Below are 27,560 nucleotides of genomic sequence, written 5' to 3'. Positions count from 1 at the left end.
CAAAATAATCACTGCACTTGTGTTTAATTTGCAGACTACATGAGAACCATTTTGTCAGTCCCCGTAATACAAGAAGACTATTTCATGAAAAATCGCCCCCACCAAATAAAAAGATAAGGAAAGGAAAAAAAAAAACAATGAAAGAAAAGACAAAACCTGTATGTCTTCTAACAGTAATATTTAAGCATCTTACTTTTCTTTGGTTTCTAATCAAACATGTGACAGCAAGAAGCTAGAAGCAGTAAAGGATATACTTTGTTAAAAAGGATCTCCTGTCATCTCATGTATTACAATAAAAGGTAATAACATGTTTTGCACTTTGCCTGTGTGCCACTTAAAAAAAAAAAATCTGGCAGACAATAGCTGATCAGAAGATAAAAGAATTAAAAAATCTTTCAGGGGAGCAGTAAGCAAAAGGGAGAAATGCAGTATTAATTTTATGTAACATAATGTCTTAATATGCAGTTTATCTTGACTTTTTCACATGATTTGTCCTGTCATTTGCATAGCGAGCTCTCATTCCTAATTTCACAGTCATTATGCACTGATGTCCCGATTTCTCAGCATCACTAATTTTGATGAACTAAAAATGGTTCCTGAAGGTCAGATTCATGTACAGTGAACATCCTCCACTGTTGTTGTGGGCATGTCTTGTGTGGGGGGATGTTTATGTGCAAGTTTCGCATTGTTTGGAAAACACCGGCTAGAACATTTGAGAAATTTCATTAACCTAACTCTGGAAGGTCATCAATGAATTCTTCCTATTGCAGTGGCCTTTTAAGTGTAGATGTAGATACACTGTAATTTAAAACAGATGGGCATGTCTGAATATTTTTATATGCAAAAAGGGACAGATGTATATGAATGGATAAATTATCCTTTTAAAAAGCTACTTTGCAGCATGAAATATCATCAATGATTAGAACAGTGAACTTGCATTCAATCTAGGGCAAACACAAGAAGGCATTATCAAAACATCTAACCATCTATAAATTAATTCCAATTAGTCTACTTTGTCTTCACACACAAGAAACTTTTTGAATTTTTCAAAATGTATTGGGTGCTAATCACTATCTTTTGAGCTGCTAAAGCCAACATATCACAATAGAAGTTTACTTTTCCTTGAGAGTTGCATCATCATACAGGGAGGTTTGATTAAGCAAACAAAAGAACCATGTTTAAGGTTTCTTTTTTCCTCTGCGTTTCTTGGATGACGTACAATATAAATATTCTTGAGCCAAATTTCTGATGGTGATGAACAGGAAAATAGACAGGAATAGGGTGGTGTAAGATCTAAACGGGTGATGAACATGAAATTAACAGTGTTGTAACAGAAGTCTTCATAGAAATAATCTCTTGGTCACAATTTTTTAAAAGAACCGTGGAAAGTCTATGTTCACAAGGGGAGCAAGAGAACTTTTGAGGGTGATGGAAATGCCGTCTACCTTGACTGGGATGGTAGTCCCACAAGTGAACACAACTGCCCAAATTCTTCCACCTGTACCCTTAAACTGAGTGCATCTTTTTGTATGTAAATTATACTTGAATAAAATCCATTTTAAAAGTTAAAAAAAGGACTGGCATATACAGATAATTTTGAAAACCTTGGATATGGCCAATAGTTAAACGTGCTTCTCCCAGGGTTATTTATTCAATGTTTGCAGTCATGTTACTGAACAGCCAAATGAACTTAGTCTCCTCTTCTTTTTCCCTTTGGACATTTTCATGGAGGTGCTGATGAGTAATAAAATGCTCAAGCAGCAGGCACAACCAAAGGAGGGAAAGAGGCAAGAAGCCTGAGTAAGCCTCCTGCCTGGTATAGGGTCTCTGAATAACCAGAAGTGGGGTATTAAATGCTGATGGCCTCAACTTTGCTTTTACTATCTGAAACCACATTTTCACACCAGTTCGCTTGTAAGCCTCCAAAGTGGGATTGACCTTATTTTATAAATGTGATAAAACTGAGATTTCCCCAGTTTCTGCTCCAACGTGTCTTGAAAATAGGTTATGGAAGGTTTTAACAAACATATCCAAATGGACGAGAAACCACTATGGGTAGAAAAGGGGGAAAAAACCCCACAAAAAACAGCACAGTTTAAGGTTTTAAATAGTTAAGAAATAGAGCTACACATATCCACTCTCTTAACTCCCAACGTCCAACTTTTTCATGGAGCTAGTCCCTACTAATACTAGGAATCAAAGGGCATGCAGCACCAGTGAGAGGCTATTATAGTCCACACTTTATTGCCCATTACTACTGAGGTCATTAGCGGCAAGAGTGATTGTACTGGTCTTAACCTATTGATCACTGTAACTACTATCATTTAATCCTGTGTTGAATGTCTGGAGAGCGGCTAAAGGCACACAAGAGAGAGTGCTTTAGCATTGAGAAATATGGTCAAAGCTTAGAAATTACACTGTGATTCATAAAATCTAGCCAGTGGTTTAAATCAATAGTATTTAAAACAGTCATGTGAGTTTTTAACTACGGTGCTCTACTATTTATGGGCCCCTCTTTGAGAGTATTCGGTCAAAACTAAACTTTATTTTTTCCAGATTCTATGCCATCTACCTTACCCTCCTTGAGATAAAAAACAATAAATTCTGTTTTTTTTTTTTTTTTTTTTTTGCTTAAAGGGTTCTTGCCTTAACTGGGAGTTTCACCTAATTCTTGATTTCTTTCTCAAATGACAATTTAAAGATAGTGCAAAAAAAAAAAAAATTATATCCCTGATGCTGTAACTACCTTAACTGTTTGAGAATATAGAAGTGAGTATGTTTTTTGAGTTAACAATGAATCATAGAAGGCAATTTATGAAGAACTAGAATGATTCTGTCTAGCTGCCTTCAGGGATCAGAAATTCAAATTAAACTTCTGGCAGACATTTAAAGAATGCTAGCATACAAAACTGAATTTAAAAAAAACACACACAGTTAACACTCTTTCGTTGAGTTTCAAGAGGAAATCGTGAATTAAAAACACACACAGAGACACTGCATGATACACTGTTGACTGATACCACTTGGGTGTGGCTGGTCCCAGGTGCACATGAACCTGCGGGAATGGCAGAAATTCAGCTGTGCTTGGCCCTCGGAACGCTGCTAGTATGGACCTGCTACTATCTTAATACCAGTAACTGGGAAAACGTCGTTAGCACTACCAAGTGCTGGTAGGAACCCATGCACTTCTGTGTCAATCCTGCCTGCCACAGTTTTCTTTTACTTTAAATTGACTTTCTATCATCCGAAAGCCAGAAGACTATTGAAATAGATGCCTTATTAGCTCCCTTTATTCCCAAAGGGGAAAGGTAGGTGATGGGGTGGGGGGAAATATCTAAAAAGCAAACAAACAAATAAAAACACCCATAGAAACAATACTCATTGCTAATCCAGGAGACAATTGGAGGAATTGGGTGGGAGGAGAGATGACACAAATAACATGCTATCGTTTTTTTTCTTTCTCTTTACACTCACTCCCGTTAATTACAAGTAAATACTGCCCAGTGTAAACACACATACGTTTTGTCATCAGCATCTTCTCCTAGTTGCTAAGTCTACAAATAAGGAATATGAGAAGACAGAAACATGTAAGTACTGTTTTACTTCCATTAATCTGGATTAATAATTTAGAAACTATTTTTTAATCTCTATTATTCACCACGCATATGTCCCAGGAAACCTGGGTCCCTTCCAGACTTCAGGCTGTGTGTGGATGATAACTGGACCAGGTTAGGCAGTGTTTACCTGCTTCATCAAATAACAAGAGCAAAACAAATTAAATTAGAAGGCCCCAGAATAGCAAGACAAAACCAAAGAAAATAGCTCCATTAAAAAAAAGTAAAACAACAAAAACAAAACAAAAAACCTATGCCAAATTTCCTATGACCTATAGAACCTAGCCTGTGTAAAAGAAAATAAGTACTACTTCCTAAATACCATTACCCCCTGTGAAAGACAAGTTTTCATAATTAATAAGTGAATGGATACAGCTGATACACTGGCAAACAGAAAAGTTAGGAAGCTTCTATCTATTCCCCAAGGTATCTAGAAAGAAAGAAAGAAAAGAAAGAAAGAAAAGGGAAACAAACCACATACACACAGATACCATGCACGGTAGTTGTATCATGGAGGAAAGAAAATACATTTCTGACATAATATTTCAGTCTTCAGAAAATTAAAAAAAAAAAGCCTGCTATTCATGTGGAAAGTATAATTCTGTTTCATTATGGAATTCTGCTTTTTTGTATAACTCTTTTAGACTTAGCTATTTTGCCACAATACTGTACAAAGCATTAAGGCAGGTAATGGTTATTATATTAATGCAAAATCATCTAAGTAGTCAGTCATTAGCATAACTGTTCTTTCAGTAACAATACAACCACCTATTAAAATTTTAGGGGAAAAAAAGACCTCTTTAAAATGCAATTAGCATTTCATTTTTTATCATTTTGTTTATTACATTCTATCAAGAAAGGCTATCTTTCTTTCAGGAAGAATTGTATGGCCAAGACTTGCCTGCCAATCAGGAGTTATTTCAGGTTATCATCCCTAATAAGCAATCTCTGGCAAAGCTCTCCGAGCTCTTCTTTTGTCTTTAAATTTTTAAAAAGTGGCAGAAATTCATATTTGTTTACAGCAGAGGCATTAGTGGAACCTCAACTGCTCTCCTGTAACATTTCCCATGCATACAAGGTTACTCCACTAAGTGCCAGCATAATTGTTTTAGCTCTAATAAATATCAGCTTCATTTGCATAAAAATGTAAAGTTTACATAAATTAAATCGCTTCTCCCATTAGCAACTGTTAAATACACGAAACAATGGAAGCTACACATGAAAATAATCATCCAATAAGCACTCATCTTTTCAACTTGGCAACTACTATTATTATTATTTAAATCAAGAGAAAATGCCTCTTCTTTCTTTCCTCAATCTTTCTCCTGTAGGAGGGATGGCAAACAATGTGGTGTACGTGGATCAAACCTGCTATGACATTTTATATTAACAACAACAACAAAAATCATTTTTAAGTGCTACAAACAGGAGGAGGGGAGAACTATTCCAAGAAGGAACCCCAGGGAAGATTCTATCCACAGTTCTTTAGCTCTTGAGAAGAAAAGGCAGAGGCCTTGGCTTAATAAGTCCTCTTAAAATGAAGCATTATTCAAAAACAGTGAGAAGAGACAGCAACCATATCAGTGCTATTTAAGACACATACACGATGAGAATAAAGGAAAACGACTTGTAGACACAGTTGTGGATCCAGGGATACTGTTCAGTGAAGAAAAGCAAAATGTTTACCTTTTGTCCACGAAAGGATTTTCTAAAACCAAAAATTAAATTTGCCAACATGTATTTTTTTTTTTCCACATTATGAGATGAGGGGGGAGGGAGGGCTGTTACTGGATGTAAACATGCAGGTAGGCCAAAATTAGCTCATTCCAAAGTTTTGTAAGGTCTGACTTGCTGTGCAATCACCCCTTTTGAGAATTACAACTTAAGTTTCTCAAATTGTGCAGCTTCTCATGCCTGTCTCCAACACCTGCACCTTATACATCACAGTTAAGCTAAGGGGTGCAAATTAGATTCTAATGAGAAAACATCAGTTGCTTCTTTGACAACCTCCCCATTCACGGATTTATTTCTAATGAAGTCAAAGCCCAACCAAAAGCTCCCTATATGTTAAAGGTCAAAAGATGTTCAAAAATGCCTAGTAAAATCAAGGTGAATGGGAAACCCGTGAGGACCTGCCTCACGAAGTGGTAGGACAATCAGAGCAATTGTACAGAAACACCATCTTCAGGAGAAAGTGAAAGAAATTAAGCTGCCACAACTGTAACAGGTTAGATGAAAAAAAAATCAAAATTTAATGTATTCTCCCCTGTGTCATCTTGTTTTGTCAAGACATCAAATAGAATTGGGAAGTACAAAATAACAAGCCCTTGAGAAATCACAGCAGCCGACCTTTTTGATGTTGTTGATTTACCTTGTTCTCGGTTATTTGAACAATGATGTTTCAGATTTAAGGGCAAGATAAAGCTTAAAAATTAAAACACGATACCAAGGTATTCTTAAAAAGTGCACCATAACATTTAGGCTGCATCTTCATTGATTAGCTGCTTTTAACCAGATTTGAAAATGAGGTCCAATGCACGTGTTCAATATTCATTTTTCTCGTTCCAAATTAATTTCTCTTCAAACAAACTGCCAGGTTGGAAGAGGGACTCAGAGAAGATCATTCCTACAATCCTAAAGTGGAGGGCCAGTTTAGCTCTTTCCAGATAATTCAAGTCCCTACAGTGCGCAGAGGATCGTCAAACTAACAGGTATCTGAATTTTCTTTCTTTCTTTTTTTAATGAAAGAAAATAAAGCTGAATGTAGAATGCCATGTACGAGGAGAAAAAAAAAAGTATTTGCACACTGCGAAATGACTAAAACCAATTCCAGAAATATCATGCTGCTTCCAAGAAAAGAAACCTTTCACCAAACAAAAACACATTTAGCTTAGAGAGTTAGGACTACCCCCAAATCTAGCCATGCAGGTATACATAAAGCTGCACTCCTTCTTTGCCCCAAAAGATTTACAGCTCATCAGCAACATAATTGCCAGCCTTATACGAAGTATTATGTACAAAGGTACATAAAATCAATATATCACAAGATAGCTTTCTCAAATTTTTATATGTAGTCAGCTTCCAAAAATTGCAGTAGTCAAAAACATCTGATTAAAAGACTCTAAAAGTAAATAACACAGTATTTACATGCACTAGTAGAATTTGTAAAACCTGGACTAGTTAAATAGCTACTTAATGATTATTACTCCTTGCCAATGAATTCATAGTTTAACATGTAACACACACAGACGCAATTTATGTATTTATTTATTCCAACCTTCTCTGGTCAACTGTTGCTGACTTATCCCTTGCTTATAAATCAAAGAACTACCAGAAGTGGATTCTAAACTGGCTATGATATTTGACCAGTTACTAAGAGCCTAGTGTTAAGTTTCTCTTCAGTGATGTTCATCTACAACTAAACCACATAATAAAATAAATCCCTCCACCCTTCTTTTCTGCCAATTCAAATTTTACTCAAATTTTAACTCAAGCTGAGAAGCTGGTCACAATATTCTCTCCTGATTATCTCAGAAACATAGTAACTCAAACACACTTCTGCCACATTAGCCAAGATAAATCTGGAATTTCATTGCTTTTAATTAATCTGGATTTTAATTTCACTGTATCTTGCAATTGTGTGGAGGCCGGCTGAAAAGTTGCAGAACTGGTCAGTGTCATGAAAGAGTTTATCTTTCAAGTGACAGCTTCTGACAGCGTGCAAATACAAGGCAGCAACGGTGAGGGTTTTGTTTTTAAGGTACATTTAACTGCAAACAACAACAAAAAAATCCAAACCAACCATTCCTATCATAAGCTTTCTGATGATTTATGGTTTACCAACTGAGCAAGGTTACGCAACACTGCATGCCTTTAGATGCATTATTTCAGCTAGTTGAGATTTAATTAAGATCACAGACTCTAAAATCCCTGTCAAATGAAAATACAGAGAGGACAATACACTATACATCCTCATGCAGAATGTTTCCATTCCATCCTCTGGAAAAATATGAGTTAATCCGCGTTTCTATGGCTGCAGACAAAAGTTCACTAATTTTGTTTTCTTTTGACACTTAGGTTGTTTTCTATGATATGTCATGAGATCATTCCCTTCCAGGGAGGGAAGAAGAAAATCGAGAGTGAAACATGCAGCAGAAAATGCACTTGACATTATTATCCGACCTTATCATAGCTTCCCTATGATGTCATCACATTTTCATATAATCAGCCCATGATTAGAAAAGTTTCATTTAATGAAATGAATTTATTTAAAAACACAACACAAATAGGAAGCCAACCTTTCTTGAATTACTCAGATTAAATAAGTGACATGTCACGCTTCTCGTTTCCTTAACTGACCAACTTTTTATCAGCTGAACTGCACATATGAGTAGGAAAGAAAGTTCTTAGGGTAAACAGGAGACTATAAAGCCCCTTGCTTTCATTCTATGAGTAGTCCTTGGGGCAAGGGGGGGGTGGTGGTGAGCAGGACAAAAAACCCCCACAAACCTCTAGGAGATTTCTTCTTATGGATTGATACTGACCCAGTTTCTTAAAGAAAAAAATTATGATCATATGGCCCTTTATCTCCTCCAATGTATTTTTATTTGCATCATCTTAATATTTAGTTGCTTATCTCATGCCTTAGAAATGACAGGTGCCTGCAGTCTCGCTCTTGACAGGCCACTACAGAAATAACTGTCTTGCCTGAAAGGGCTAATGCAGTACTAATGAACAATAAATCAACTTTGATTATCAAGTGTCAGCCCAATCCGTTTTCAGTTCAACTCTATCACATCCTAGAGTAAGTCAGCCACTGTCTCTGGGTAGGCAGTCTGTATTTTGGTTTCATTTTTACACACTTTTCACTGAAATGTGTCAGGCAGCTACAAAGAATCACATGAAATAGAAGTAGACATTTTTTCAAATTATGCGAAGGGTATTCAGAATGTGCTTCTGTCTTCATTTGGTTTACTTAGTGGTAAGTCTTCACATTCAAGAAAGCTTTGCATTCTTTCAAACAGCAGTAACAGCAACACATCAAATCCTAAACTAGAATCTCAATGTGATCATGTTTGAGGTCTTTGACAATGACATGCTAGGTTGAACACTTTACCACATAACCACCTCTGATTGCACATACACATTCCTCTTAGAAAATCTATTACAAACCAACGAACAAAAAAGCAATACGGGGCCACTTATAAAATAAAAAACTTCACTTGATTTACACACACACTCACAAACACAAATTGGCTTAACACTGACTTCCTAATGATAAAATAAATGTAACTTATTTTTTTCTTAAGCAGATTAGTCATTGATAGTATGATTCACATTTCCTGTTATCAGGCTTAATTTCCCCCCCAAATGTGTCACTTTCAGAATGTTGGCATCTATGGAAATTAGGTGATTTGCATTTTTAAACTGGCTTGATTAGAACATTTGGTCTGTGTGGACAAGAATATAAAATTATATTTTCCTTATAACTGGTAGGCCTTGAAGGAGTTAATCCCAAAGAGGAAGAGTCTATATGTACTTTGCTCTAAAACTTTACCACCCACTTCCTAAAGGTCCCCTCCTTCCCATCACGACTCTTGCGGGGGCGGGGGGAGAGTCTCCTTTCCACTGACCGTCTCTCAGGCAGTTTTGACAGTTGAGTTAGTTACATTCAGAGCCGGGGAAGATTGGAGCACCCCGTGGCAATTCTTCAGTCGGCCGCACGTCCTAACCCAAGCCCTGCTCCCTACTTAATTAACCAGCAAAGTAATGCAACAGACGCTGGAGACTCCCCAGCCTGCCCGAGCGTCCCTTCGTTCGCCTGCCTGTTTTGCTGTGGGGGCTTTATTCCTCCCCCTCCCCCCCCTTGCTGTGTGTGAACTCCTTGAATTTGAACAGCTAAGCTGAAAATAGCCTAGACAGATATAGAAACAAACTATCAGAAGCAAAGAAACATCCACACGGGTTACTCGGAGATGGAAGGCTTCTTGTATATTTCACACGCTCCGAAAGTGACATAAATCACACCCCAGATACGTCCCCGAATGGAGTGACGGCGAGGGCTTTACCAAAGTGGCTGCGTGAAGGCCAGACCAGCAGAAAACGAATCGCAAACGAAAGAGAGAGCGAGAGCGCGAGAGCAACACACAAGCAGGACTTCCTCCAACTCTCAAGTACACCCCACCCATGAACATTTAAAAGAGAGCGAGAGAGAGAGAGAGAGAGGGCGAAAGAGAAAGGGGGGAAAGCCTCTCTCTCCAGGACCCAAAGGCCTGTAGCTCCTTCATCCCACCGCTTCACTCCCTCCCCCGCCTCCACTTCCAGAGCGCAACTCCCACCCAAGTTGGTAAACAGCGACTGTTGTTACTATTTTTTAAAAAGACTCAACTTGGAAACCCTCCGGCGCTCCAGCCTTCCGCAGTGAGGCCCCAGGAAGCCGGCACCGCGGAGCCCGGGGAGGGAGAGCAGAACGGCAGAGATCAATCATAGGGACCAACCTGACACTCTCCATGTAGCCGCCAGGCGCGCGGAGCCGGCTCGGGGCGCCCGCGCGGGCCGGGCGTGGGGTCCGGCGGCCTCGGCGTGCAGGCGGACTGCACGCGCGCAGGGGCGCTCCGGCTCGCGGGCTGACAAGACGCGCCGCGCCGCGCCCACCCGCCCCGCCCTGCTCCACCAATCACAACCCGCCTCTAAACACCCCGCGCCGCGCCGCGCCGCGCCGCGCCCCACACAATGGGCTCCGCGGCCCGCTCCCCGCGCCCGCGCGCCCCGGCCCCCTCCGCGCGGCAGGTGAAATCGCGCTCTGGCGAAATCCTGCTTTTGTCTCTAGAGCACCTCCTCTTAATTGCTGTTAACCCTTTGACCTGCCTCTGGCTGACGTCTGGGAAGCCGGGCGCGGCGCGCATCTCTCCCGCCGGCGGGGCTGCGGGGCTGGGGCTTTTGCTTGGGTTGCGTGTTTGGTTCGTCTTGGAAACTGACAAAGAGTTGTCCGAACCTTTCAGAGAAACCCGAGAGGCAGAGCAGGGAAACCCTCGCGCCCGGCGCACACCGGGCTGCTTGCTCCGAGCAACTGCTCAGAATCGGTAGGCGAGGCGGGCTCCAGAGCAGCGCAGAGAAGCGCTTTCCTCGAATACGGCCTCTGCAGAGAACTTTCGCTTCACGACGAGGGTTCAACCAAGCCTCGGCCTCCCCCCACACCCCCACAACGCTCCCCACCTCCTTTCTTTCCAAGAGTCGGGCTCGCCGAAGTGTGCTTGTGCGCGCAGAGGGAGACCAACCCGACACGGGGGTTGAAATAAAGAACAGCCAAACGCGCCTCGTCGCTGAACCGAACTACTTCCCCTCTAGAACGACAGCTGCCCAAGAAGGCATCTGCCCCAAGTTCGCTAAGAAATAATTCTTTAAATTCCTTTCTTATTTATACAACAACAGCAACAACAAAAGCTGTTCTCAATAAGCACTTGAAGATGACCTCTATCAGAAATAGTCGCTGCTCTTTAATGCTATTTAAAGCTGAGTATGGTGTTTAAAAAAAAAAAAGTCACCAATATGCTAAACTTTGTTGGCTCAACTGGCACGATTTGAATGCCAGGTTAATCCAGTCATTTTCGGCAGCTATTTATCATCTTTAAATTTAGAGGAAAACTTCTTGGCCTATCCTTAAAAAACAAATGACAAAACTCTAACGTTTTTATTATTTTTCTCAAAATATGCCAGGGAAAGTAGTGACCTCAGTGATTACCCATTTTCCCTCAATTAAACAAACAAACAAACAAACAAACAAAAAATCCACAAATCCTAACCCAGCAATACCAGGAGTTTTACTTGAACGTGTTTTTCTACTTGAGGAGTTTAATGCAGGTTGCTACAAACCAGAAAGCATATTGATAATATTTCCAATCAAGCAAATGCCTGAATCTCAATAAGGTCAGCGGGGGAGCAGACAATTCCCCCATTAATCTGGCTGCAAAAGAGACAAAAGCTTCAGTTGACTGTCAACTTATGATCAAATGTTAAATGGGTGCATGGCAGGTCGCTCTCCACCCTAAAGTGTTTTTGTGTCAGACAACAAATTTATTAATGGCATTTTTCAGGTCACAAAAATGTGACCCCACCCTCTCATGAATATTCAATGGAGGACCAAGGGCGTTCTTTTTTGGGGAGAGGGGCCTTAAATCTGCCAAAATGTACCATCAATCAGTAGAGTTCTGACTCTTAAAGAGACAAGGCACTCTTCCGGGAGGGGCTGCCCAGGGCCCCAAAGACAGGAAATAAAAATATAGGAAGTTCTCTCCAAGCAATGCACAGTGAGAAAGTGGAAATGGTCATTTCAGAATACATGTGATTGTTTCCACAGGTATTCTAATTAATTTGAGATTTGATGTCTGTGAACAAAATGGGGTGCAACTTTGAATAGGCAATCCATGTTTTTCAAAGATAAGTTCTTCGTGAGGCATCCATAAAACTCACGCATGCTTTTACAAGCTGGACTAACTCCTTTGCAGGTCAGTGTTTATCAGCTAAGTCTCCAGGAGCATCCGAACAAATAACAAACAAACAAGCAAACAACAAACATTATAGACGCTTATGAGCCAGCCTGTGGAGACAGCCTTACACAAAATAATTAGAGAGTGACGCAAGGCGCTGGTTACACAAGCACTAAATTGCACAGTGGTGGCTTTAAGCATCATGGGACCACAGAGAAGGGGGAGATCAGTGTGAGCAGACAGGTCTGGGAAGGCCCCTTGGGGAGGTGGTGTTTAAAGGACTGATGGTTTGGATTGGGGGGGGGGGTGACAGTATGGAGAGGGAAGTAATTTAGCAAGCTAACTCAGAGGCCACCTGGAGCCCTTCCCGCCCTCTCTCCAAACATGACATGGTGACTCACACACTACTTCTAGGCAAGGAAATGTAGCATCAGTGATAAACCTGAATAAGCTGTGTATATGCCCAGGCCATTTTGATTAATTCTGGACTCTCTCTCAGGATCCCTTTCCATGTGGTCCTATCAACCTGTGCTGTTTCTGGGATTCGGTGAGAACTAAAAACCTTTCACTGCTGGAGTACAATTTAAAATGTTAAAACCTGTGGTTAAAACTTAGAAGACTCAGTTAATGTCACTGATTCATCACCACGAGTGCCAGGTCGTTTTGGAGAGGCTGGGTCAGAAAGCAACTCCTCTCATCCCAAAACAATAGCATCTGGATTGTGGGAGTTTTAGAAAGGGTTACTTAGCCACAGGGTCTCATTTAATTGTCCTAACTTGAACAGAAATTGCAATTCCCACTTTACAGAGGAGAAAACTGAGATTCAAAAAGCCAAATGTGATTTTCTTCGCCCTCCAAGAATCAAACATACCTAAGCACCACGGGTCACAAGTGGAAGCAGATACTGAATAGTTTCAGAAAAAGAACGGCCATGATAACCTAAAATGAATACCGGGGTGGGGGGGGGGGAGGCTAATGTTTAAGGAAGAGGAAGGAAACGCTAAATACCGTACTTAAAAATATTTTTGATGCCCACATCCTAACACCCACAACAGATACAGCCCTTGTTCAAACACCACGTATTAAGAAACCTGTCAGTTGCTAAATGAGTCCATTGTGCAGCTGGCTGTGTACTTAAGAATAGATTACTATGATCCCACACCAAACTCTAACCACCAAATAACACACCTGGGACTAAAATCATGTATTACACTTGGTTCTGCTGAGCCTTAGCCTTGAACGCAGAAGAAAGTGAAAGGTTTTACTGCCCATTCAGAGCTGTGAATGGAGAGAAGATGTGTTAAATGAAGAGTCAGAAGGAGCATGTTGTCAGGACATTATTCCTACATGCTGATGAATGGCGTGGCAGGGAAGGAGACACCGGCCATGCTGCCTGGCCCCTTGGTCCCCAACTCCAAATGAGTACTGCCTTGCCAGAAGCTGCTTGGAAATAACCAGGGAATGGATCCGTGAATGGACACTTGGCCCACATATGTCCAGCAACATTGAGAATGGGAGACCTGTTCAGATAAAGTCAGTTACGGGACCATGTTCTCATAGGTAACTACTGCAATTTCTGTTGCTAGAAAGTTCATCTGCCAGAGTGAGTGAAATAAAAATTGATGAACAGTTTGATGGGTTGAAAAATCAACTGCGTGACAAGAGGCCAAGACTATAATTCAATTGCCCATCTTTTTCCAAACAATGCTTACATTAACACTTGCTCTCCCTTTTCCAATTAATTTAGGGGGGTACCCAAAACACGCATTTGGAAATGAAGACACTTAAAGAAATGTGACCGAGTGACTGTTGCTAGAGAGAAAATGGTGAATCGGCAGGAATACAAAATTTCATCCCTCACCGTAGTAACAGGCTTGATGACCCGCCCAGGGAAGTGAGTTTCTCCAGAGGGAGCCCTGCTTTAGTCTTTCTGAGGTCTCCAAAGACCGCCAACCAGCTGCCAATTACAGGTACTAAATTGTAACACCAATGCCCGAATTCTGAGATTTGGGCACTTGTCTCCAAGGAACCACAGTTCCTTCTTAAGTGCTTTTACTTAAAAATATAAATTAATACATCATCCATCTACAGGGAGCTAAGGCAGTCAGCTCTGTGTCGATACTGTTTATGTCCCTCTTATGTCTATGCTGACCATACAGTTAATTATGGTTTTCTTTTAAAGATTTTATTTATTTTATTTGAGAGAGAGAGAGTGCAAGCGAGCATGAGCAGGGGGAGGGAGGCGAAGAGAGAAGCAAACTCCCCGCTGAGCAGGGAGCCAGACACGGGGCTCGATCCCAGGACCCCGAGATCATGACCCAGGCCGAAGGCAGATGCTTAACCAACTGAGCCACCCAGGAGCCCCTAATTATGTTGTTTTTGGTCTGTGCCTGCGTGGCCAAGGGAAGGGATTATGAGTTCCTACTGTTCCATAGGAGCTTAAATTTCTCTTTCCAACACCCTCCACATTGCCATGAGCATCTTCATTTAATGCAACATTTATAACGCCAGTGCTCCTGGGTTAATTTATATATACACAGTGACATGTCAACATTCAGGTGACTTATGAATATGATGGGGAAATAAGGTATGGAAAACATTTACTGCCCCCGCCTTCGCTCTAAATGTAAAGACACTCAGAAAACAAAATCATATGTAATCACCAGTAAACAAAACCTTATGCAGAAAGAAAAATGGCCACATCCTGCCCTAAGTCTGCATCTGATGGACTGTAACAAATTATTCTCGCTCATTTACGATAAAACTATAATCCCTTGTTTTAATATAATGTAAAATGTATTAGTGGACGGCTTCTGCCATAAGGTGAGAACAGATTACACTGAAGTGTGCAAAGTTCTCAAAAAGGTACATGTTTGGGGGCAGGAGATCATTTCCCCAAGAGCTTTGTCCTTCAGGTATCAGGAAGAATGAATCATTACCACCATCAAGGGTGAGTCCGTATTTCCTCTCCAAAGAGTAACAGGCCTTTCTGGCACACCCCTATGCAAACCCTTGGTTTTACGTGTAACAAGAATTGGGTCAGCGAAGGGGAAAGAATAGATGGCTTTTGGGGGATGAAACGACATTTGAATTTTTTTTTAACGTTTAATTATGTAGAAATCGCTGAATATCTGCTAAAGGCAACTGGCCACCTTTATTTAGTAAAGTCAGCTTTTCCAGAGACCTGGGGTGTGCAGCAGGCCTGGAAAGAGGCAGAGAGAGCTTGTTGCATCTTGCCCTCTGAACAATGCTCACAGGTCTCCCTCCCATTGCAACGCCACCCTCCTGTGACCCTGGGTTGACACACCCTCATATCAAAACCTTCTTTACGCCTGCCCTCTGCTGGTAAGCCTGCCAGGATTAGGAAATTTTGACTACCTCAATTTATTCAAAAGACAACTTGAAAAAGCTGGAGAGAGAAAGGACATGTAATGAACTGTTAACTGGAATATATAAATTAAGACACTTAAAAAACGGGGCGGGGAGGGGCAGCACTGGTGAAATACGGCACTTTTAATGTAAAAATGCACATTCGTCTATTCTATTGCCGGCCGGATCACAGCCCAGAAGTGCCAAACTCTACATTTTAGCTTGCCTGAGAGAACAACCTGTATTACTTTCGGGCATCTTGCCTTCTTTTTTGCTCACTCTCCAGGGAGAGCATGTCGGCGCATTTTCAATAAAACACCTTCTTAGCAGTAAAGGGCCACTGTTCCCAATTCAGTGGTCCCTTAGGTTTCATGATACAGTATATTTAGCTGACTCGCAGCTCAAGTTTTCCTCTGGCATTCATAAGATCCAATATAAAGGAGAGGGGGGAAAAGCCAAAGAAGAGCTTTCGCCTATCCTTTGTTTAAATAAGCAAACAGTTAACTTTGAGATTGATTAGCTGGCATGACTTTACACAAAACAACGGGACGCGCTCCCATGCCCTCTCCCCACTCCGGGGGAACCCTCTGCACGTGCGGGCCAGACGAGCCTGCAGGAGGGCTCCGGGCATTAGGGGGTAAATTTCCACAGCAGCGTGCAGGGGTTTAACAGTGCCGCTCCTGTCAGTGTCAATGGAAAGCACGAGGCCTTACAAATCCCTGCATACCATTTCAAAAATATATCTCCAAGACGGGAAAATGAAGCTTAGCAGTTGCAACCTCAAAAGCATTCAGGAAGTAGCACTCTTGACAGCGCTTTAGATGCCGAGTAAATGCTCTTATAAAGAACACCCAATCCAGCCGACAATAAATCTTATGCCGGGGAAGCCCGCACGGGGCTGTGGAATCCCCTCCAAAGATAATTGCCTTCCACACTGTGTGGCATAGAAACTGCAACATGGAAAACATTTTCTGGAGCTCTCTGTGGTTTTTTCCTCCTTTACCAGGCACCGATTTTACACACACCCACCCCTATCTTTCGGAGAGACCCTCTAAAAATCCAAAGGTTTGTCTTCTTTTCTAGAAAAAAGTTATGAAGCTGCTTTGTGGGGGCCAAGGGTGCCCCGGGGAGGCTGGGAAGAGGGGATATGTGTAAACACTCTGGAGCAGAATCTGAAGCATGCATCAAGGTACACGATTGTCCGTCTCTACTACCCACTCATTGGAGGCTCATGCAGTTTCCAAACGGTTCCAAGGATTGGGACTCACCCAACCAGCCCATAAGGAGGTAGGCAGATTTTTTTCTAGTCCTAAATGCCCTCAAGCAGTCTGTCTAACCCTGAGATGATGCAGGAGCACTGGGATCTGACATAGGGTTCTATTAATGACTTTGTCATGAATTAATAGTGCAATTGTGGGCAAGTCACTTCGCCTGTCTGAGCCTACACACTTCACCTACACAAAGAGAAAAACCTATGAGCTACTCTCCATGGTTTCTGGAACAATAACAGTAACAACTGTCATTATTGATTTCTTATTCCGTACCAGGTACACATTTTACACCAGCAGAGGACTAAGCTTTAGGTATTTTATGGCTTACAATTAAGGTCATATATAAAACCAGTTTAAAAATATAAATAGGATTTTAGAGTTCAGGAATCCTGGACACTACCTTGTGTATGGTAAATCTGGGAACAAAGAGAGGGGAAAAAATGTCTGGCAAACAACTCAAAAGCCCTAATTCTGATCCTCTGGAGGTCATAAACCCTGTGAGACCCTATGAAGGAAGTATTACTGTACCCACTTCACAGATGAAGAACTGGAAGCTCTGAGAGTTGCAATTACTTAACCAGTGTCTCACAGCCGTTATGGGGCGAGGTGGGAGTTGAATGGCTCTCAAGCCTGGTTTTTGCCCCATCTGTCAAGCTGCAGACGGGGCTGGGCACTGAACTAAGCTTGGAAGAACAAAGAGGCTGCTCCACTTTTACTCCCTCGGAAAACAAATGTGCCCAAGGGTCATTGATTGGTCAGCATGAATGGAACCTGAAATAATAAAGGTAAAATTCTGATATCCTCCTTTGCTTCTGACATGAGTCCAGTGTGACAAGCCTGGCAGACCACATACATGCAAAAATGCCCTGGAGTCTGGCAGGATGAGGGACTAGGGCCTCATGCATTCTCCTAACTTCTTCAGTGAGGAGCTTCCACTGCTGAGATCACACACACACACACTTACTTTTCCCCTCATCTTCTTCAAACACATTAGTGGGCACCAGGCAGTGGCCTTGGGACCCTGACCCGGATGATGTCTGAGCTCTCCTGGCATTTCAGATGTAAAGATAAGACATCCTGGTAACGGGGCTTATTTTGTTCCGGATTATAAAAGGCACCGCGACAGTTCAGTATGGTAGCTCTGGAGAGAGTCTGCCATGGGTTCTGCCCCTGACTGTGCTTTTGGTAAATTACCGGTCTCTGTGCCTCGGTTTCCTCCTCCATAAAACACACACACACACACACACACAACTAATTATAGTTCTTCTCCCAGAGGGTTGTAACAAGGACTAAATGACATAGGACAGGTCAGTGCCTGGCAAACTGTAAGCACTCTACTGTTTCCCCTAATCATTATTGTTGCTATACACCGCTTTTCCTTCAATTTCCTCCTCCTGCTATAATGAAATACCCAAAGGCAAAATATATTTTTACTATCTCAGACTCATTTTTCTGGGAGGATGCATAGATTCTAACTCCAGAATTTAAGCAGGAACTCTTACATCCAATTAATCTTAACAATCGAAGAAAATACTTGCTGGTCAGTTTTTTCAGTCCAAGGTGCCAAGGTCCTAGACCAAGAATCTTCCCCAGAAGGCAGAATGGTAGCCCCGTGCATCAATCTCCAGGTTACTGGGTATGACACATCCATCAGCCAGTTCACCACTTGGATGTGCGAAGGAGTCTGGTGGTTTGTTAAGTGAGTTCTTAAGGATCCATTGGAATAATCTACGGAGGGGTCTGCCCTGAGCGCTGAGAACACGGGGACTGGCCTAATTCATGGAACTCTCACCCTATGATTTTACAATATTTTGCTACTATTTGCTAAATGCAAAGACTCTCCTTCCATGCTCCAGAGATTACTCAGCTTGCACTCAATTATAATGACCCAATAAGCTAATTTTAAGATTCTTTTCAAAGTTGCCAACATTTACACTATCCAAAGCAAGGAACGGAACCCTGTTAGTGCTCCCAGAGCACAAGGCATATCACCAGCCATCATTTTATCATTCGCTGAATTTGAAAAAAGATACATGGGCGGGGAGCAGGGAAGAGAGATTCCTTCCTGGGCACAGGGGTAAGAGGACTTTTAAATTAAGACAAAGATCAGGCTGGATATTTAAGAATAAAGCTCTGTCCTGGGTAGTAGGGCAGGCAGTGTGGGGAAGGTACTTTCAGCTACTGGGAACGGTATGTGCAAGCATTCGTGAGGGAGGGGACATGAGCCATCACACCAGGGAAATGTGAAGTCCTTACAAGGGCCGGGGCACTTATAATTCATGCTATATCTCCTTTCCTTTGAGACCAGAGTTTTCCTTCTTTCCCAATGTTACCTGTTCTTCCTATCTCAAAAATTTATTCAATTCTTCCCCTCCCATTCTTCGTGTTTTGGGCATGGTCTCTGTTCTGCATCTCTATCATGTCCAATACTTAACATGATCTCTCTTAGCCGTGACCTCAGCTCGTCCAAACACACACACACACCCCTCAAGTTTGCAGAGTTTGAGGTTCTTTATTCCTATCCTGGCATGCTCTCACCGTGTGATTCTGAAGTTTCTGACCCCAAGATTTTGACTGAGTGGATCTGTGAGACGCCTCTGCAGTTTTCCAGAGGGTGAGTCTGTCATACAACTGGGGCATCGAACCACTAGCATAATGTTAAGAAGCATGGACTCAAGGATTAGATATTTTGGTCAGGAAGGCATTTAAGTAACATTGTGTCAGATACGGATATCTTATTACGCAATTAGTTAGAACAAAACATGAAGAGAGTTCATATCCAAACAGGGACAAACATAGAAAGCATTAAGGGCTTACGCTAATCCCTGAGAAGAGGAAACGGGACTCTAACAAAACCAGCACCATCAAGACCTCCACTGGTCTTTCACTCATCACTCCCTCTTCGCAGCAAGGCCCCATCCAATCACTGGACCATGAGGCCTAGTCTTAGTGTGCTTTTTCTGAAGGCAGCCTTGCTGCCTATTCACTTGTTCTTTTTCAACTAAGAGAGGGGCAGGAAGGACAACTGAAGTCTTGTCTACTTCCGTGAAACTGAATGTTAGAGAAGAAAGGAGCCAAGTCTACACAAAAACCATTCCTCCATCAGGCAAACTGTCCTCCTCGACAGAAACACACAGACACACACACACACACGCAAGAGAGCAGGCTACTCCACTTGGCTTAGCAATGTCACCACTATGGGAACTTACTTTGGGGTAGTACCACTGTTCTGATGAACTGCAAACAGCATTTACAGTCAATGCCAGTAATTTCTGCATTCCATCAAAGGGTGAATGAGCTCATCAAATATAAAAAAAAAGTACCCTATACATAAGGGCCCCTTAACAAATATTTGATTTATAAACGAATGAATAAACAAATGAGTTAATGGTTTCTTTCTTCTCTCCTTCTTTTGCATTTCATTTGTTTCATACATTGTACTATCTCTAAACTATAAGCTCCAAGAGATAAATAGTGCTAAGGAAAAAGTAACTAGGTACATGTTAAATAATAGCGTCTGTTAAAAAAACAAAACAAGACAACAGGCCCAAAATGGAGTTGCTTATGCTAGGCTCCATAGCACCATACTGAGACTTAACTACAGTTTCAGCTCTCTCAGAAACAGAATCTTAAACCAGTCTAATAGGAATCACCTGGTCGGCACTAGTTAAGTAATCTGCCTGATAGACCCCTGCCATCCCCCAAAGGAAAGAAATTTGGCAATAAGCACCTCACTTTCTGCGTTGTCTGAGTTCCTTGTTCCTGTTCCCTTCTGCCTATAAAAGTCTTTCATTTTGGGTAGTTCCTCAGAGCTCCTTTCTATCTGCTAGATTGGATGTTACTCAATTCGAATTGATTTTTGCTCAAATAAACTCTTACAATTTTTAATATGCCTCAATTTATCTTGTAACAGTTCTGCTATCAGAGGAGGGATCTGAAGGAAACCTCCTCCCACTCCCATGATCCCCGGGAGCAACGAGCCACTAGACATAGGTACCTGTTGAGCTCCCTGGGCTTGCTACGTTCTCACTGCCCTGGAGGTGGTGGGTACGTTCATCCTGGATCCTAGCTCTGCAGTTTTTACGTTATGAATTTCAGACTTTCTTTGAACATTTCTTTTTCTAGACTAGGTCCAGAAACTAGCCAGAATCAGACTGGGTCTGATGTAGAAACTGGGTGGGTCCTGGGGCTGGACTGGGTCCAATTTGGAAGCCAGACTGGGTCTGGGGACAGACTGGGTACGACTTTAGCTGGACTTAGGTCCAATGTGAGACCTCAGGTGAATAAAATTTTGTTCTAAGGCTAAACAAGCGAATTAACCTTACCAGAGATAATCCGAATTACAAAGGCCACAGTGGAGAACTTTGAACCATATCCATTTATGAAGGTGTCCTAGAGAAAAAGGCATCTTAGCCAAGTACTCAGTATAAGAAGTAAAGGAAAAATCACTTCTCATACTCTACAGTTTCTGGTGACAAGGACTAGACCTACTAAAACACCCTATTCCCTCCAGAGCCTGCAGATGGGATTCTGGGAAAACACGCAGAAGCCGACAAAGGGTGAGAATTTTTACCAGGGTCAGCTTTCCCATACCTCTGGGATGCCTGGTTGAGAGAGGAAAGTAAAATTTCACATTGTCCCTTCCTTTGAAAATTCATATTGGCAGGCAAAAAACATATGTAAGAATTAGATCTTTGAACTGTGACTTATGAATTTGCTTTGAAGTACCCACGGGTTATGATCCTTTCCTAGGGACAGCTACTGCCTTCTTGTTTGTCTTGCTTTGTGTCCTGAGAACTTGGCTTGGCAGGCTTCAGGTTAGAGGATCCCCAAAATTTGGCTGCAGAAATGTGGGCTGCAGTCCATTTGCAGATGGGATCCCACCGACAGTTCCTGGCTCTCAGGGGGATAGTCTAAATCTTTCTTTTGGTTGTCTTCAGGAGTGGTTCTGGATCTTGAGAGGATAGTAACTTCTGGACTCTCTCTGGGAGACCTTTTGTGTCCAAGGGAGTGTTTGGTACAGCCAGGAATACAGTTTGTCCCACCTAAAACCTCACAAGGTATTTGAGGGTTTTTGTTTTGTTTAAGTAACTTCATGGTTAGAATTTGGCCAAACTGGAAGCTGATATTCAGAGGCTGAATTAGGCCTTCTCCCCTAAGCTAAAATGTAAGCGATAGGGTCTCTGTGTCTGTCTGTTTACATATGTCTATGTACGTATGTTATAAACGTGTGGTATTTTTTCTATCTCAGATCATAATGCCAAATTAATTTGTAAAGAGCTCTATTTAATCAGCTTAAAGGCAAAGAAGTGTTTATATAAGCCAAGTATACTCTCAGAAGTATGGAAACTAAACCAAATGTTTTTCAAGTTCATGTGATCTAGGATGATCTTCGGGGCGGAGCCGGGGGGAGAGCTAGTGTAACTTCATTGGTTTAATTAAAACAGGCAAGTCTTTAGAGTTGCCAGCATTAAATATAATACTTTTATTCTACCTAGGTTCACTAAAACTCAAATAAGCTCATGTTATCTCAGAGAATTTGTCAGTGAGAAAGAGAACTTAAGATGATGGTTAGCTGTTTAATGTCTCATGAAATTTTCATGATTAATCTAAACATAATTGTTAAGAACAAGTGAATTAAATATACACGTAAGTAAGATAAAACTTAAAAAGGAACTTTTCAACAATAATTATGCTTTATGGTATGTTTACTTAAAAATAGTTTCCAAAATCTTCTTGGTAACTTGAAACTTTAAAGTTATACTGAGTTGAGTTAAACAATGGATACTCACTGACTACTTAGATCATTTCCAAATAAGATAAAATACTGAACATTAATTACTGAACACAGGTTTATGTGCTTTTGTTTCCTTTTACAGAGAAATAAAGATAGTTGGGTCTATTTGTAAACACGCTTGCTGCCACACTGGAAAATTTACTATTAGGAAGAATATACTTCTTGAAATTATGAAATATTAATACATTTGCCAACCCACACCTCTCAGTTTTCACTGGCAATTAAGAATTCTACATGTTAAGAATTCTAGGGGTGCCTGGGTGGCTCAGTCAGTTAAGCATCTGACTCTTGATTTTGGCTCAGTTCCTGATCTCATGGGTCATGGGATCGAGCCCCGCGTCAGGCTCCATGCTCAGTGGGAGTCTGCTTGGATATTCTCTCCTTCTGCCCCTTCCCTGTTCGTGTGCTCTCTCTCTCAAATAAATAAATAAATCTTTGAGAAAGAAAAAGAATTCTAATTAATATAAGTAATTAAAACAACTAGAAATAATAAAGGTTTAAAAACACACTATAATACCAAAAGTACACTTATGCAAAAACCAAAATTCAATTGTCGAAATTTCATCTGCTAAAAATACAAAGTTTTCTTGGACTGTTGATCTGCTTTTGACAAGAGACTAAGAAAGGTTTTTCTTTACTTTTTAAATTATCTACCTGAAAAGTAAAGATTTTGTGTCTTACAAAACGATTTAGTATGCTTCATATTGTCTTTATCAGGTCTTTGATTACTTAAGAAAACTCAGTCTTCTCAGGAGAGCTGTTTTGCTCCCAAGTATTTGACCTTCTGTATTTATGTTAACCCCTTCCACTGCTACTTTTTTTTTAAAAAAAGATTTTATTTATTTGAGAGAGAACAAGCACACATGGGTGGGGGGAGGGGCAGAGGAAGAGGGAGAACAGACTTCCCACTGAGCAAGGAGACCAACATGGGGCTCGATCCCAGGACCCTGAGATCATGACCTGAGCCGAAGGCAGACACTTAACTGAATGAGCCACCCAGGTGCCCCTCTACTGTTACTTTTGTTAAATAGATAATTTAGTATTATTTCATAATGATCTGTGATCCTATTTAGTCAAACCTTTTGATGTTCTGACAGAATCCCCAGAATCAAATTCTAAATGAAGTTTTCTGGCCTCAAACTAACTTTGGTATTTTACAGCAGGTCCCTGGAACATCTCAAAAGATTTGTTCTCTTTCCATATAAAAAGAGAGAGATTAAACCAGGTTTATTTAGTATATCAAATTACATGAGAAACATTATCAAATAAGATATTAAACCTTCTTAGCTTATATTTGTATGGATGCATGTTATTAATGTTAAGTGTTCTAGAAATTGTGAGAAATTCCTAGAAATCTGATATGTCCTGTATAATGTTATCAGTAGTAATTGCAGTTATCTTAAAATGTTGCGTGTCACAGAAATAACCAAATTTCTTTGTCAATTCTATTGTAATGAACTCTCATCAGATCTTTAACCAGGGGAATTTTTAAGTCTTTTTCATTTCCAGACAGTTACTGTTTTACTCTAATGCTTTTGCAAAAGTGCTTTATCTTCTGAAAGATTCACAGAAAAGACTGTGAAAAGTACTCTACAATATAGGTTTCTGATAACTTCAAGATCATAAAACTGAACTGGGTAAAAATTTCCAGAACTAATGAAAAACTGGATTCAAACAGAGCAAGAATTAATAATATGGGATTGAATGAAAGTGATAAGGATAATCTTATATATATATATTTTTTTCTTACAACTTTTTCTTTAAGCGTTGCTAGTTCCTGAAGGCTTCCCCCTACCCACCCCCAATTTAAGGAAATCTTTTTCTCTTTTCTCTTAAGCCATCTGTGACTTACAGTGATTTTGTCAAATATACCTTTGTAAACAGAATTTAAACATTTACTTTTCCTTCCTACTTGGTCCCTCCAGAATTTGGAAATTTACTGAGTGTTCTTATTTTTATGGCAATATAGTTATCTGCATAAGTTCATTAAGAATATGTGCTCCTTGGACACAACTAGAAACACTGGTTATATTACCGAGGTTTTGACTGCAATGTCAGATTTGAGAAAGTGCAAAGAATCAAATATCACCAGACAGCTTTAAGGAACTAAGGATGACTTTATAAAGCCAATAAAGCCCCTTGCATACAGGGTTCCTGGCAACCTAAACAGGTTCAGAAGGAAGATCACCTAACAGCAGGCCTAAGAACCTCAGGATAACTTGAGGATGTCAGGAAGAGAGGAATTTACCCACATCTATAGGTATTCCAGGAAAAGTTTGACCGTGAGTCCTTGGCTTGGCTTCTTATCCTGGAGAGGCTTATAAAGTCATCTAAGATTCCTTATGAAAAATTCCAGTAAAGCAGATTTCAAAAGAGCCTACATGGTCAATACTATCCTTGCTGTACTGTGTAAATGATCAGGCCCAGTTTAATGAGACTAGACTTATTTTATAAACAAATGAGTTATACTGTGATTAGCTTTAGTAGAAATGAGGGTGATTGTAGAGAAAAAAATTATGTTTCGGTAGAAAATCACAACACAACCTTGTGTATATGAGATTCTAGCCTTGTTCACTGTCTTTGAATTTTTGTTTTATACCTACAAACTGGATTGGATACTGAATTCTTCTAGTGTCCTCAAATATCTGGCTCCAATTCTACAACCTAATATTTCCAATTTTCTCCCACCTTCCTGATTCGGAATCATGAACAACAAAGACTGCCCTTAAATCTCCTTGGAAGGGACTCTACCAGGTCTGTCTCACCACCTGGATAGCAGTAGGGACTTGAAACTTGGGTCTTCATCTCCCAATTAAAAGAGTTCCTCCAGACTCTTGGAATGGCATACCAGCTGGCGGTCTAAATTTACTGACTCAGGAGGTTCCTTCTCAGAAGCAGATGGCACCTTGAGATGGACAGTCCTTTCATGGTCAGAGATCAAGATCTTCACCTCCAGTATGAAAGCTTTATTCCTTTTGCCTTTTTGCTACTTTTTTTTTTTTTTAATTCCTGTTACTGCTTGGGAAAACAATGCTCCTTACCTCTGGCAACCATCCCTGAATCTACCGATAACGGAATACCTGCCCAAGAAAAATTCCTAGACTTTCAGGCCCAAGTTGTTCTTGATAATAGGATAGCCTTTGATTATCTTTCAGCTGAGCAAGGAGATATTCATGCTGCTCTGGCCAACGCTGCACTTGAATTAACGCTTGTGGGGAAGTTGAGACTCAGCTACATGAGATCACTGAACAAGCTAGTTGGCTTAACAAAGTGACTCCTTCAATAGGGTCTTTATTTTACTTACTTGATTCTGACTGGTTTAGGGTTTGGAAGGCCGTGGGCTCCAAAGTACATTGTAGACAATGGGAATTTTCCTGCTTATAATCATCACAGCAGTCTCCCTGTTATACTGTATTCTCTCAAAAGCTTTCTGTGCATGTTCACAGCCGCTGACTACCCAGCAAATGATCTCCCTAAGACCAGAGCATTAGACAAGGAGAGAAGAGAATGGCTAACTTAAAGGATGTGAACCTAATGTCACACCCTGTGAATACTACAGAGAGTCCACCAAAAGGCATCCAGACCTGTGAATACCACACAGAGATTCGAGGTTGGGGTGGGGGAAGGGGAGAGGAAAAGACAAAGAAAAAGAAAGAAAGGAGAAAAAGAAACATGCAAAAACAAAAAAAACCTGTAAGAACTCGGGAGCTGGGGATATCACCAATGCCTTAAATTTTGATCACATCTCTTAGACTGAGAATCTAATCAAAGAGGGGAACTGTTAAAAAAAAAAAAAAAAGCAGGCCTCAAATGGACTCACTTTTGCTAAAGCTACATGTCACCAAACTGAGAGAGACTTATTTACAGTTTCGGCTCTCCCAGAAATGGAGTCTTAAACCAGTCAATCCAGGAGTCGCCTGATCAGCACTAGTTAGGTCATCTAATAGATTCCTGCTGTCCCCTAAAGGGAGGTACCCTGCCATAACCAATCCACTTCTTCCATGTTCCCACTCCCATCTGCCTGTAAAAGTCTTTCCTTTTGTACCAGTCCTTGGAGCTCCTTTCTACTTGCTACATATCTGGAGGTGCTGCCCCATTCAAGTGGATTTTTGTCAAATAAACTCTTAAAATTGTAACATGCCTCAGTTTTTCCTTTAACACACCTCTACGTAACATGCACGTTCAACAAAAGGAAGCACTTCTATATTGCCAACGTAGGGGGACTAAAATCTTATTGATGACAATTTTATGACTGAGCGACCTCACGTGCCAAAAAATGCACTCCATCTATAGCAATCAATGATCAATCAGATTCTTCGAAAGTTTTGAAAAAAATAAACTAAATACAAATTATGACTGGACACCTGGGTGGCTCAGTCGGTTAAATGTCTGCCTTTGGCTCAGATCATGATCCCAGAGTCCCGGGATCAAGTCCCACATCGGGCTCCCTGCTCAGTGGGCAGTATGTTTCTCCCTCTGCCCTTCACCCTGCTTGTGCTCTCTCTCTTTTTCTCTCAAATAAATAAAATCTTAAAAAAATAAAAAAAAATAAATACAAAGTATGATTCAAGGATCACACAAATCACTTTAGATTTTATAGCTGTGAGTAAACTCAAGTCACTAAGGACAACACAACGGTACCTACTATACTAAAGGTAGATAGATAGATATCCAGATTTTTAAAATGTCATCTCTCTTCCATTTGTCTTGCTAATTTGGTCACAGGAAAAGAATCCTGAAAGGAGATAAGACTGGAGATAAGCCTTTCCCTAGCTGCTGTCGACTTCAGAACAGCCTGAAGCTGCATTTTCATTGCTCAAGGTGTCCCCACTCCATTGTGCTCTGCTTCTGACCTCTTGCCTGACACGATGAAGAAAGAGAAAGATCAGGGAAAACCTACAGAAAGGCCATAGCCCACACTTCATAGGAGCCACTGACTAATCAGAAACAGTGGCAACTTTAATCCCCCTTCTCAGAAGCAGAAGACCTGTTGCTGATAGGACCTCCGCTTCTCTTTTGTCAC

At 41.0% G+C, this 27,560-nt stretch overlaps 1 protein-coding gene across 10 annotated transcripts in view; it reads right to left on the bottom strand.

Annotated features, from left to right (window-relative positions):
• Positions 1-27,560, bottom strand: part of FOXP1 (forkhead box P1) — a 580,801-nt gene that overhangs the window by 94,956 nt on the left and 458,285 nt on the right. For 2 of the 10 annotated variants that reach the window (XM_034998714.1, XM_034998715.1), the window contains exon 1: positions 10,112-10,210. The exons of the other annotated variants lie outside the window; for them this stretch is intronic. The gene's annotated coding sequence lies outside the window, so the exon portion shown is untranslated. Of the gene's footprint in view, positions 1-10,111; positions 10,211-27,560 lie in introns of those variants that run through there. 10 annotated transcript variants of the gene reach the window in all.

This window comes from Mirounga leonina, unplaced genomic scaffold (assembly GCF_011800145.1).
Source record: "Mirounga leonina isolate KUSES-001 unplaced genomic scaffold, KU_Mleo_1.0 Mir_94, whole genome shotgun sequence".
In the NCBI taxonomy this organism is placed as follows: Eukaryota; Metazoa; Chordata; class Mammalia; order Carnivora; family Phocidae; genus Mirounga; species Mirounga leonina.
This window is presented reverse-complemented; position numbering and strand designations above follow the sequence as displayed.